Raw genomic sequence first — 15,543 nt, 5'->3', positions numbered from 1 at the left:
TTTGTATACTGGTACACCATTTTTTTCGTTTTTTTATAACCTACACTTTTACTAAAAATATTTTTTTCGATAAAATATTTACTTTTTGAGTTATTTGGGAAAAACGGCCTGAAAACGTAGTTTTTTTGTCGAAAAATCAAGATTTTAAATCGCGAATAACTCGAGAAGTATTGACTTACGTAAAAACTTTATAGAACAAAAGCTGCTTAAAATAAGTAAGTTTATCCATTTCCGGCCTTATTTTAAACACGCGTTTTTCACCCCCCGAGAAGGGGTACATGTCACCCCCCAAGAAAAAGCAACCAACGGCACAATTTCAACTTTAAAGTGAAGGGTAAGTTGAACCTAAATCCAAATTTTCATGCAATTCGGAGTTGCCCCTGGAAATTACACTCCAAAACGGTCATTTATTGGGCTAATAGTATAATGGAAGAAATCCGAACTACCCCAAATAGACCAGGAAGGATCTGTTTTTAGATGGATGTGAGAGGTGGCATTCGGATTTTTGCAGATAAAGTTGGGTGATAACTTCGTTAATAATAATTGACTTATGCTCCTTCTCAAATATGCCCCGAACATTAATAAACAAAATAAAATATTTAAAAATTTCAAAAAATTTAGTTTTTTTTCTATTTTCTTTGCTTATAACTTTAAAACGATTCATTTTGGAACAAAGTAGTATGGGAATAAAACAAAGATAATTAAATTTTCTATCAGATACGATTGGTTAAAAACGTCTTAATTTAACACCCTTGCTGCAAAATAGCAATAAATATAAAATAAGGGGGCAAAACAAGCCTGTCCTTATTCAACGTTTTTCCATCACTTAGGTTACATTTGAAACCTTCCTAATTCGCTTAGAAAATTTTTCTAATATGCTAAAGCCATCCACCAAATTTCATTAAAATTGACTTACTAGATTTTGCATAATAATTTTGCTATCTAAACTTTTTTTAAAAAATTAAAATTTTTTAAAATCTTGCACATCAAAAACTAGAACATACAAAGATTTGTCAATTTTTTACATATAAAGAAGCACTCCTCCTATCTAATGCACTTTGAAATCGGATTATTTAAGCAGCCTCAGCAATGTTTTAAAATTATAAACAATTTTTTGGCTTATAAACAAATTAGTGCTGTGTCCAGAAGGGGGTGCTACGGGCTCCTTTATTTAGATGGACTTATCCAAGTTTTTTTTTATGTATTTTGACCCGTAGAACACGAATTTTTTGGGTAACAGTTGATCCGGATGTCGATAAGTGTTGTAAACAAAGAACTTGAGGAATTACATAACATCGATTTTTCGCAAAATAAAACATTTTTTTGTATTTCTTGGGTAATTCTAAGCAAAAAATGTTTTTACAAGTTTTTTCGTAGGATGCATAGTTTTCGAGATAAACGGGGTGGAACATTCAAAAAATCGAAAAATTGCAATTTTTGAACGAGAATAACTTTTGATTAAAAATAAAATAGCAATTCTGCTGACAGCATTCGAACGTTTAAGTCAAATTATACCGGTTTTAATTAATTGCATTGCAAAAATTTATTTTTTTATTATTAAACAAAGCTATTTGTTTATAAGCCAAAAAATTGTTTGTAATTTTAAAACATTGCTGAGGCCCCTAAATAATCCGATTTTAATTCTGTAGAGTGTATTAGATAGGTAGAGAACCTCTTTATAATATGTAAAAAAATTAGCCAACTTCTAAATGGTCTACTTTTGGTTCAGAAAGATTTTAAAAAATTTGAACTTTTTTAAAAATATTTATATTACAAATTTATTATGCAAAATCTATCAGGTCGATTTTAATGAAATTTGGTAGACCATTTAAGTAAGTTATAAGAATTTTCTAAGCAAATTACTAAGGTTCTAAGTGCCACCAAAGTGGTTAAGAAACATTGAATAACAACAGGCTTATTTTACCCCCCTTATTTTGTATTTATTGCTATATTGCAGAAAAGGTAATACCTTAAGACATTTTTGACCGGTCGTATATCATACAAAATTCAATTATATTTATTTAATTTCTTTAGGACTTTGTTCTAAAACGAACCGTTTTAAAGTTATAAGCAAAGAAAGCAGAAACAATCGATGTTTTTCGAAATTTTTAAATATTTTAATTTTTTTATTAATGTTCCGGGCATATTTGAGAAGGAGCATAAGTCAATTATTATTACTGAAGGTGTCACCTAACTTTATCTGCAAAAATCCGAATGCCACCTCTCACATCCAAAAATATACGTTTTTTACAGATTAGTCCTGGTCTAAAAACTTTCCTAGTCAAAACACAATTTTATTGAATTACTATGAGTTTCCTTATCTTGTATTCCAGATCATCGTACACAATCACCATCTGAGCGTCAGCGAAGCACATCGTATATATTGCCTGTGCCTGTGTATTGTGAATATAATAAGAATATTGAAAAATATAAACAGAAATAGAAAACTATATATTGTGTAGTTTTGTAATAAATAAATAAAAAAATATTTCCCCAAGGAACAGTGTAACAGTAAACCTTCTGTGTAAATTTTCTAAATTTGAACTTTTGTGAAAAATAAAGAAATATAAATACTCATATCAGTATGTTGTTTACATATTGAATTTTCATCACTACGGATTAAAATCCATTAAATATTTAAAAATGTTTTACATTGTTTATCTCCAGAGAAGTAACATAACAACGACCACGCAAAAGTACAATGTTTTGCAAAATCAAAGCTTTATGTTGCATTGCTAATTAAATCTGTCAGTCTTGTGCCATTTGTTTCAAACGAACTCCAACTCAAGTGTCGATCGATGAAAATCATCCAATGTAGCTGTGTATATTGAGAGTTAAATGCAATGCAGTGCCAAAAATAATAAGGATTAGATACTTATGTTGAATCTCCAACTCTACTAATATTAAAAGTAGATATAAATTGGTTTTTTGTGACGTCATTTAATACACTATATGAACTTCTTTTCTTCTTCTTCTTCTTCTTCTTCTTCTTCTTCTTCTTCTTCTTGCGACTAGGATTACTCCTGTTTGTCTGCCTCTTATTCTGTTTCAGTTGTTGTTGACTGTACATTGTCTTTCCACCTTTTCGGCGGCCTTCCAACGGGTATTCTGCTATACGGCCTGTTGTTTTTACAGATGTTTGCTAATATTCTTTTCTATCTCATTTATAATGGGACGCAAATAGTGGAAACAAGAATATTTCAATTTTGTTGTGTAAAAAAGGTTGAGCTAATATTGATTTAGTGTAAAAGTCTCCAACCTCGTTAAATGCCGTAATTCCATGGAAAATGTCTTCCTTATCATACCAACATACCGATGGAGGCTACGGCCCAATGCAATGAAAACCGAAGTATGATGTTTGTACCTAGATAATACCCAAACCAACAAAAAACTCTCCGTTCACTTTGAAAACGATTACTGACTCATAACTCAACACCAAAATATCATCTTGGAGTGGCTCTTGACAGAACTTTCAGTTTTAAATAAGACCTACAAAAAACGGCAGCAAAACTGAAAAAGCGAAATAATATAATCCAAAAGTTATGTGACACCACATGGGGTCCTCAGCCTACGTACTTAGATCATCCGCTCTCGGACTTGTATACTCGGCGGCTGAATATGGTTCTACCGTATGGCTCAATAGCAAACACATTAATATTATTGATACCCAATTAAACCAGACAATGCGAATGATCTCAGGTACAATTAGACCAACACCGAACTATTGGCTTTCCATTCTCAGTACCATTCTCTTAGAGAATATCGAAAAATCGAGGCTAACCATCGACTACCCATCCACCGTGATAAGCTTGATATCGAAATAAACAGACTGCGCTCCAGATATCCTCCATTGTTAAGGGTCACCTCCTTATATAAGGAACATTTCGACCGCATCAACGCTTGGAAGAAGACAATGGGAGAGCGACCCACCACAGGAAGCACACCAAATGGCTTGTATCGATCAGAAACCGCCAGGATTTGAACTGCTCCGAAATAAATGGACAACGCTGAACAGAATAAGAACAACCTGCGGTAGATGTGCTGACAGCTTACATAGATGGGAAAAAGCTCTTACTCCTGAGTGTGATTGTGGTGCCCAACCAGAGACCGTCGGTCACATTGTTGAAGAATACCCCGAAGGCCCGAAAGCAGTTCACTGAAGTTTTTGATGGTGACTTCCTGAATATGATTGAAAATATTTCAAATTATATTAATATATTAGATATTAGATGCTCGTTTGTAATACTACATGTAACGTTTTACATTATCTACTTTTAATTATTGTTTTTATTGTATCCTATAGGTACGTTAAATAAAAATACTGGCGATTTTCTTCAACTGCAATACCTGAATAAACGATTATTTTGATACAAATCATTATACTTACGGCATTCAAAACCAACATTACCTACGGGTGAACCTTCAAACTCGCACGTGAGCCTTAATTTATGGCTACGAAAGGTATAATTGTGTTTCCTTTTTTAAGTCGATACTCTTTTTATTACGTTACCTTACTAGGACAACCGGTGTCATTACATGTATCTCAAGATCTTGTTCTAATTAAATGATTCAATATAACATAAAAACTAAACAATACAAGACATTGATGGCGAGTTGACGGCGAGTTGGGTAAATAAGAGGGTATATATAAAATAATTATATAAATTTAAGGTATTGCTCGTTCAATGCACGTAAAAAGTCATTAAAATACTGCATTTATTTAAAATTAAAATTTCTGTTTTATTAGTATGTTCCTCCTCCTCCTCCTAAGTGCCTTCCCTATTGAGGTTGGCGACCATTATGGCAAATTTCTATCTGTTCTGGGCTTAATGAATTAAGTCATTCCCTGTTGTGTGGGTCCAATCTCTGATTGGCCTAATAAAAAAAAATCAAAATGTAATTCCGTACAGGTTGGAATAAATTTTATATCAAAGTTTAGGTGAATACAAAAGATATTTAAAAAAAGTATCCAAATCATATGAGGGGATCATTGTTTAAATAATTAAAAAGTGTTCATTTTTGCACAATATTTACTTTTTTAACTGCTGAGGTAATTTACATTTTACTGAAGGTCCTTAGAATTTATTCTACAAAACTGAAGGATAAATATTTTACTCAAGATTTACTAAATTAAATTTGACCCCCTATTTATTTAAATAATTATATATAAAATTTAAAAATCAAATTTGCAAATAAATATGATTTGCGTTTTAAACAAGCACTATAAGTTATTTAATTTAATAGGAGAAGTTGCGCTATTTTAGCGGTATTAAGCAAAAAAAATTGGTTAAAAAATATTTAATAATTTATGAGATATTTAATTTGATTTTTAAATGTTACTATATTTTCAATTGCAAAAACGCGGTTGTTACCAAAAAAGTAGAAATCTGTGTAAAACGTCATTACTTTTATTTTTACGTATGTTTTCGATAAATGTATTGATAAATTCAAATTTCAATTTAACTCCCCTCTAAAATGGCATTTGAAAATTGTTCTAATTTGTTTATAATTTGTTTTTTTGATAACGTCGCGGGGATTACACATTTTAAAATTCTGTTCAGATAATCGGGTTCCTGGGAATTTTTCACTAATTAACAAATTTTTGTCGTTTTATCTTTTTTCTTTTTTTTTTTCCTTATAGTAAAAGATATATGCAGTTTGCTTATAGAGGGAGTTTCATTAAGAATGTCCAATCTTTGAGTTTTAAGTGATTTTGGTTAAATCTTAATATTTTGAGGTCTAGATAGACAACTCAGAGATTGGACATTTTTAATGAAACCCCCTCTATAAGCAAAACTATATCTTTTACTATAAGAAAAAAAAAGAAGAAGAAAAAACGACAAAAAAATGTTAATTAGTGAAAAATTCCAAAAAACGCGATTATCGGAACAGCATTTCAAAATGTTTATTCCCCGCGACGTTATTAAAAAAACAAATTATAAAAAAATTAGAACAATTTTCAAATGTCATTTTAGGGGGTAGTTAAATAGCAGTTTGAATTTATCAATACAATTATCGAAAACATACATAAAAAAGTAATGAGATTTTAAACTTTAAACAGGTTTTTATATTTTTTTGGTAACAACCGCGTTTTTGCAATTGAAAATATAGTAACATTTAATAAACAAATTAAATATCTCATAAATTATTAAATATTTTTTAACCAATTTTTTTAGCCCAACTTCTCCTATTAAATAAAATAATTTATAGTGCTTATTTAAAACGCAAAAAATATTTTATTGCAAATTTGATTTTTAAATTTTATATATAATTATTTAAATAAATAGGGGGCCAATTTTAATTTAGTAAGTCTTAGGTGAAATACTTGTCCTTCAGCTTTGCAGAAAAAAACCCTAAATACCTTCATTAAAATGTAAATTCCCTCAGCAGTTAAAAAAGTAAATATTGTACAAAAATGACCCCTTTTAATTATTTAAACAATGATCCACTTATATGATTTGGATACTTTCTTGAAAATATCTTTTGTACCAACCTAAACTTTGATATAAAATTTGTTTCAACCTGTACGAATTTACATTTTGATTTACATGTAGTGTAATCTTATTTTACTAGACTAGATGCACTGTTTTATTGTTAGTTAAAAGCCTAGCCCTGTGGTTATAAGGCTCAAAGCATCTTAAACCACAGAGAAAATGTCAAAGCATATTATGGACTGCAAAATTAACCGAACACTCAGAATTTTCTAGCTCTTTCAGGACGACACACTCAGTGAAATACAGGTTAAAAATAAAGTAAATATATTTTGGAAATTTATATACAGTTCAAACTTAAAAATATCAAAATAAAATGTGTCTCTCTTCGTCCGGTTACGGAGAAAACTCCCTTGATGGGTGTTTGCAAAAGAAAAATAAAATTATATTTATTATTGTCAACAGAAAATATCCTTACACTTCACTCCAGTGTAAGGCACAAACAATCAAAATACTAATAATTACACGGACATCCATACAACTCCAAGTGGAGCTACCATAGCTATTCACTCCACTGCTACACGGTTTCAGTCTGATTACGTGCGGATCTCTTCAATACGAAGTCCCACCACTCAGGTTGGCCTACCTGTTCACTACACTGGCTGGCCAGAGAGTCCAGAGCTGATCGCCGCAAGACTGTATGTTTGATACCTGGAGGCCCGAAATACAACACCAACATCTCATTCATCTTCTTCATTCGCCTCAAAACCTCTGGTAGAGGGTAAAATGTAGGTCTCGGGGCGATTCTTTAACAGAAAGATCACGTGCAACATATATTGCGTAGTGTAGAGACTCTCGCCTTTTAGGTTCACCTCAAAACCTGGCACCTCAAGGCATACCTTCGGTTTTTCCTTTGTGTGTAAGGGCATCCTGTACGCCCATACAGGATGATGGGCGGAGCATTCTTTACAACGCAAATGCTTCAGTAAGTTTTCGAAGTAGAGTGTTTGATGCAATACAAAGATTTCGGGGGAAACTGGACCACCTTGTTAGCTTCAATGATGTCCATAGAAGCACTGTTTCAATATACCATTCGTAGACGCTTAAATGAACATGGAGTAATATCCAGAATACGTTCCACGGGATCTTAACGGATAGGGATATTAACAACCGATCATCGGAGACAAAACTTCGCACGCTCGCTCAACATCTTAATTGGGGTGTTGAAGAATGGGATGCGGTACTCTTCACGCAGGAATCAAGATTTGTTCTTCTTGTAGTTTCTTCTCCTATGGGAGGTTGGCTATCATCACAGCTATCCGTACCTTATTGGCGGTGGCTCTGAAAAGATCTACTGAGCTGCAACTATACTACTTTCTTAAGTTTGTCATCCAGGAAATTCTTCTTCTACCTATGGATATTTTCTTCTTAATTTTGCCCTGCATTATAAGCCTTAATATCTCATATTTTGCACCTCTAGTAATGTGGCCCAAATATTCCAGCTTTCTTGTTTTGATGTTCTTTATCACCTCGTAATTCTTTTGTAGTCTTCTTAACACTCCTGCATTCGTAACTCGTTGGATCCATGGTACTTTCAAAATCCTTCTGTAGCTTAAATGCTTCGAACTTTTTATGTTGTCTACTTTCAGTATCCAGCTTTCCATTCCATACAACAAAGTCGAGAACACGTAGCATCTTAAGGCTCTTATTATCAGCTCCAGAGGAAGGTCTCGATTAACAAACAGTTTTTCATTTTTATAAATGCTTTTCTTGAAATTTCGATGCGTGTCCTGATTTTTCTACCTTGGTCGTTTGTTTTCTGTTACCCAGGTTCCCAGATATTTGTAGTTATTCACTATTTCTACTTGTTTTCTCCCGATATCTAGTCTTACTACTGTGTGTTGCTTAGAAATAATCATGAACTTGGTTTTCTTAACATTCATTTGTAGTCCATATTTTATACTGACTTGATGTAATCTATTTACTAATCGTTTCAGTGCTTCTAGTCTGTCTGCAAAAATAGCAGTGTCGTCTGCGAATCTTATGTCGTTCAAGATTTTTCCATTTATTGATACACCCGGTTCTTCCTCTGATATTGCTTCCTTAAAAGTAGCTTCGCTGTACTGATTGTATACCAATGGAGACAACACGCAACCCTGTCTAACACCTCTTTTGATTTCTATGGTTTCCGTTTCGACATTTTCTATTTTAACCTTTGCTGTTAAATCAAGATTTAACTGAGACTTATCAGATGGGTGGCCTAGGATTTGGAGAAGAGCTGGTGAATGTGTTTTACTACTAGAGTTCAATTTGGTGGAGTTTGGTGAGTATGCGTGTATATGTATAATTCGTAGAGTGTATGTGCTTTAACAGGTTAACGAGTTCGTAATTATTATCAAGCTCAGTTGGGTCGCCCTGTATAGGATGATCATAATGGCGTTGCGCTATTCCATCAATATTTACTTTGAAAGAAATATACAAATTTGTTGATCTGTTTATACTTAATTTGCAAATATTCCTTCAACTTCTGATTCCAAGTTTAATTTATGTCAACAATCATTATACATATAAAATTGTTGTAATTATATAGGCACCTAATGGCATTGCAGATAATAACTGCAGTACTATCACGAGTTTGAATAACGAAGCTGGATTATTTTTAATTTAGTACGCAACTCACCAATGAAACCATCGTTTGTTATTGAAAATGCAATGAAAATTCATTGAAAACCTAACAAGCACGAAGGCTATTTGCAATGTATTGGTAAAATGCATTTTGTAACAATTAATATTCTGACCATTGTACATAAATGTTTCATCGTGTAACGAGGAAAATGTTCTTTATTTTTTAATTTTGCCTCAACCTTAAATGTTATTGGAAAATTTGTAGTTTTCTTTTCTTCTTCTTCTTCTTAGTCTTCTATCGTCCACGTTTGGACATAGGCCTCTCCCAACTCCTTCCATCGGTCTCTATCCTGAGCAACATATTTCCAATTCGTTCCGGCTACTCTTTTAATATCATCAACCCATCTCATCTGTGGTCTTCCTCTCGGTCGTTTACTTTGGTAAGGTCTCCAATGTTGTATCGTGGCATTCCAACGTTGGTCTTTTTGTCTAACAGTGTGGCCTGCAAAGCTCCATTTAAGTTTGGCAACTTTTGTTGTTATGTCCTCGACTTTTGTTTTTGATCTTACCCAGTCGCTCCTCTTTTTATCTGACAGTCGTATACCTAACATTGCTCTTTCCATAGCTCTTTCTGTTGTAGCTAGTTTATTCATATTTGCCTTGGTTAGGGTCCAGGTTTGACACCCATATGTCATGATAGGAAGGATGCACTGGTTGAACACTTTGGTCCTCAAATATTGATGTATTTTGCGGTTCTTAAGTATCCAACCAAGTTTTCCAAATCCTGCCCATGCTAGTCTTGCTCTCCTATTAATTTCCGCACTTTGGTTTTCTTTGTCAAGTTTCAGGATTTGGCCTAGGTAGATATATTCCTGGACTTTTTCTATCTCACTGCCATTTATAGTTATGCGTCTGGGGTCATCTGTGTTTGTCATTATTTTTGTTTTCTTCATGTTCATTTTTAGACCGACGTATTGGGAGCTGCCTGCGAGTTCCTCTATCATAATTTGCAGTTCCTCGAATGAGCTCGCTATAATCACAGTGTCGTCAGCGAATCTGAGGTGATTTAGCTTCTTGCCATTAACGTTAATGCCATAGGTTGACCAATTTGTCGTTTTGAAGACGTCTTCTAGTGCTAGGTTGAAAAGCTTTGGCGATATTACGTCTCCTTGTCTCACGCCTCTCTTAATAGGGATGGGATTTGTATTTTCGTCTAGTTGTACTATCATAGTTGCATTTTCATATATATTATGTAGTAGTTGTCTATATCTCGAATCTATTCTACAATTATTAATAGCTTGTTCTATGGCCCACATCTCGATACTATCAAACGCCTTTTCATAGTCTACGAAGGCAAGAAATACGGGTAGTTGGTATTCATTTGCCTTCTCTATCAATGTTCTCATTGTCAGCAGATGGTCTGATGTACTATATCCTTTGCGGAAGCCAGCCTGTTCCACTGGTTGGTAATTGTCCATTTTGTAGGTCAACCGGTTGTTAATAATTCTCATGAATAGTTTGTATACTTGACTGAGCAACGATATCGGTCTGTAATTCTGTAGGTCACATTTGTCCCCTTTTTTGTGTAAAAGTATTACTAGACTTTCGTTCCAGTCTTTAGGGATCTTGCTATTATGGAGACATTTATTAAATAGCTCTGTTAGTATAGGGATTGTTACTGTCTTGCTTGTTTTCAAGAGCTCGGCAATTATACCGTCCTGTCCTGGAGCTTTATTATTTTTTAGTTCTTTTAAAGCTCTTTCTATTTCGAATCCCTTTATATTTGGTAGTACTTCTGATCCCACGTTTTTTATTTTTCTTTTGACGTTCTCCTTTGTTGATTCATTAGGCTGGCTTTGCGAGCTGTACAAGCTTTTGTAGAAGTCTTCGACTATTTTTGTTATTTTATATTTGTCCTTCTCTTCCTTACTATTGGCGTCTTTAATTTTAATGATTTTTTGAACACCCAATGCGGGTCTTAGACATTTTAAGCCTCTGTTGTTTTCAATGACTCGCTCTATTAAGTTCTCGTTCCATTTTTGTAAGTCGCGTTTTAGTTCTTTTCTAAGTTTACTAAGGTTACTAAAAGTTTCTTTTAGTACTTCTAAAAATTGTACGAAGAGTATTATTTTATGGAAACTCGCTTGTTTTTCAAAGTAACAATTCGACAAAAAATTACGATTTTCACAATATATTTTTCTCTTCTCAACCAACAAACCCGCCAACTAGAGGGGAGTTCATTAAGGGGGGAGCCGAAAAAAAATCTATCCTTAGAAAAACTCGAAATAGTCAGATTAAGATAAGGTAGGTAAGTTAAGTACATGTAAAACAGTGTATATTTCAAAAAATTTTCGATGGAAATAGGTGAGGAAATGGGTGAGTCCCAAACTTTCACAAGAAAAAAGCGAATATTTCGCGTAATGAATGACATATCGAAAAACTAAAAAATACGTACTCAATACTTTTCAAAAATTTATCGAAAAATACCAAAACGGTAAATTTAATATTTTAAATACGAATGCCGCGATATTTCGCGAAAAAAACATCAGATCGAAAAACTGAAAAATACACTTATTCAATTTTTTTGAAAAATTTATCGAATGGCACCAAACACGATTCCCCACGGATGTGGGTGGGGGGTTACTTTAAAATCTTAAATGGAAGCTCCCATTTTTTTCTTACGAAACATGTCAATATTTACATGCGAAAACAGGAGATGACCCTAAAAATGATTTTTTGTCTCCTACAAAATTCATGAAAAAGCAGATAGGAGGTATTGTTACATCACCGACAATATTCCAGAAGTATATGTGGCCATACCAAATAATACATCCTTGATAAATATAAACATTTTTATTGCACAAAATCTTGTCATATATTTTTTTCCATAACCAGCACTACGATGATGATTCATTGTATTGAATTGTACATTACAATTACAATCTGGTCATTACTGACCAATGAGCAATTTTAATTTAACCTAAATTACTACTGTTCCTTGAAATGAAGAGCTTACCCCATAGCGTCTCTTATCTAATATAACAAGATCGTGCACTATTCTAACATACACAGGCACACAAGCACTATGCTCTGCTTTTCACGATCACGTATCACTCAAACTAGTTCAAAAAGCTTTGTCCTCTTCAATCTTCTAGTTTGCTCAGTAGTATCGAGGAGCTGGATTTCCTCAATATTCTTGTACTTATGAAGTTGTTGCTTGTGACTTACAACTTTAAAAACAAATCCAGCTGTAAAATATTTATGTGCCTAAAAGCTTTTGTATGCTTTCATTTTTTTCTTACGAAACATGTCAATATTTACATGCGAAAACAGGAGATGACCCTAAAAATGATTTTTTGTCTCCTACAAAATTCATGAAAAAGCAGATAGGAGGTATTGTTACATCACCGACAATATACCAGAAGTATATGTGGCCATACCAAATAATACATCCTTGATAAATATAAACATTTTTATTGCACAAAATCTTGTCATATATTTTTTTCCATAACCAGCACTACGATGATGATTCATTGTATTGAATTGTACATTACAATTACAATCTGGTCATTACTGACCAATGAGCAATTTTAATTTAACCTAAATTACTACTGTTCCTTGAAATGAAGAGCTTACGCCATAGCGTCTCTTATCTAATATAACAAGATCGTGCACTATTCTAACATACACAGGCACACAAGCACTATGCTCTGCTTTTCACTATCACGTATCACTCAAACTAGTTCAAAAAGCTTTGTCCTCTTCAATCTTCTAGTTTGCTCAGTAGTATCGAGGAGCTGGATTTCCTCAATATTCTTGTACTTATGAAGTTGTTGCTTGTGACTTACAACTTTAAAAACAAATCCAGCTGTAAAATATTTATGTGCCTAAAAGCTTTTGTATGCTTTCATCTGCTGCTTAGAGTAGTAACTGTGAGACTCCACCAGATATGTAGAAATATCTATAATAGTAATTTGGTGAAATGCACTTTACTGTAATAAAATCCAATTCTGACTGACTTGTATATGGATCTAAATCCCCAATTATTTTCAGCTTCAATAAATATCTGAAACAATAAAAGAAATAATATTATTGCTTGCAAAATTCATCATTATTGATAAATATCAGGGAAAAATGAACAGTAAATAAAAATTGTTTCCCCTACCTTTCTCCAACATCTGGAGTTTCCAATAATAATTTCCTTAAATAGTCACTTTGCATTGTGGTAAAGTTTATAAAGTTCACAAAAAACAGCAAACCTATGTTCAGTAGTGGACGCGTACAAGTTGATGATGTGCAGCTAAGGTACCAGAATCAACCTCAAGGATTCTGGTAGAGGTAAATGTTCACTGAATATTAGTAGTAAGAACATCAGCAAAAACAAAAATACCCTACTTTGCAAGTAGCAGCATATACCATCAGAAGTCTGGTATCAGAAGGTATCTGGTTTCCCTAAACGAGACATCTATAAGACCACATGGCTCTCATAGACCAGTGCAGATAGCTCTAAAATGGACCAAAAAAAAAATAAAAAATTAATAGCAGGATGAGACCAATTCCAAATGAAAGTACACATATTAGCTAACATGTGGAACATTTTTCACCAAATCTGGATGAGGGGAACATGGGTTGGGGGAGCGATTTTAGGGGTGAAAACGGTTAATTACGATTTGCGGCAAAACGGCACATCCTGTCGAAAAAAGTTAAATTGCAAAGTTGTAGGCTATAAGAAGATCTACAACTTTTGTAAATAAACATTTTTCACATAACCTCAAAATATCCGAGAAAATTGGAAAATTCGATGTTTTTGATTTTATTTTTTTTCTCACTGAAAAAAAATTTTTTTTTACCAAATATGGTGGAAACTTACCTCTTTATGTCCCAAACACGCTGGAATTTTTTTTGTGTAAAAATATTTTTTAAAACTCTTGTTTTTTATGTTTAAGAGAAAATGTAAGCATTTTTTCAATTGAAAAATCTCCCGAAATTTTTTTAGCTTTTTTAAAGAAGTTGGCATTTTTTTTGTTTAATGAAACCTCTATTTTCTGATGGTGTAAAAAAATATATACGTTACTGTGAAAAATTTTGTCACAAAAGGCAAAAATCGGAAATTTATTTTCAACCCCTCACCATTTTCAGATTCTCAGACGTAATATAAGTTGCATAGCTGCGGAAAGCTGCATAGAGGAAACTGCAGAATCTGTAAGCATTATCGAATTTGATGAATAAATGCCATCAAAGAAGCAAAAACTTAATTAATTGATGAAAAATTGGCCATTAAAATTATAATAATTACTTTCTTTTGTATTAAATAAACTTTTTCGTTAAAAAAGTTGTTGCGACTTTTAATTTGGTTCATGAGAAAAGAGTTTAAATAAAAATGTAGTTTATAGGTAAGTAGGCCGACTTTAAAAAATATATAGTTTAACAAAAAATAAAAAACACGCTTTAAAAGCACTAAAAATTTAAAAATAACTTTTAAAATTAAAGCTAGTAATATTTTATTTTTAAATTGTTAGTGCTTTAAAAGCGTGTTTTTTATTTTTTTAACTATAATTTATTCACAAAATTAAAATCACAGACAACGGCATTAGTGTAGTAAATTTTTAACAGAGGTTCGTTGGTTCCTGCTCGCTATGCAACTAATATTACGTCTGAGAATCTGAAAATGGTGAGAGGTTGAAAATAAATTTCCGATTTTTACACCATCAGAAAATAGAGGTTTCAATAAACAAAAAAAAATGCCAACTTCTTTAAAAAAGCTAAAAAAATTTCGGGAGATTTTTCAATTGAAAAAATGCTTACATTTTCCTTTAAACATAAAAAACAAGAGTTTTAAAAAATATTTTTATACAGAAAAATTACAGCGTGTTAGGGACAGAAAGAGGTAAGTTTCCACTATATTTCGTAGAAAAAAAATTTTTTTCAGTGAGAAAAAAAAAAAAATAAAATCAAAAACATCGAATTTTCCAATTTTCTCGGATACTTTGAGGTTATGTGAAAAATGTTTACTTACAAAAGTTGTAGATATTTTTATTGCCTACAACTTTGCAATTTAACTTTTTTCGATAGGATGTGCCGTTTTGCCGCAAATCGTAATTAACCGTTTTCACCCCTAAAAACGCTCCCCCAACCCATGTTCCCCTCATCCAGATTTTGTGAAAAATGTTCCACATGTTATCTAATATGTGTACTTTCATTTGGAATTGGTCTCATCCTGCTATTAATTTTTTATTTTTTTTTTTGGTCCATTTTAGAGCTATCTGCACTGGTCTATGAGAGCCATGTGGTCTTATAGATGTCTCGTTTAGGGAAACGTAGCACTAAACAATATACTTTCCAGCATCAATTTTCCTGTATATACAGTGCTTAAGGCGCTTGACTTAGAGTCCTCTGTATTTGCCCGTGCTTTTGTATATTCAATCCAATTTTAATTGGTTTCGTTACTTGATACATCTACTTTTATTCTCTTGTAGTCAATTAGATT

Source organism: Diabrotica virgifera, chromosome 5, assembly GCF_917563875.1.
Source record: "Diabrotica virgifera virgifera chromosome 5, PGI_DIABVI_V3a".
NCBI classification, from domain to species: Eukaryota; Metazoa; Arthropoda; class Insecta; order Coleoptera; family Chrysomelidae; genus Diabrotica; species Diabrotica virgifera.
Note: the sequence above shows the minus strand (reverse complement) of the source record.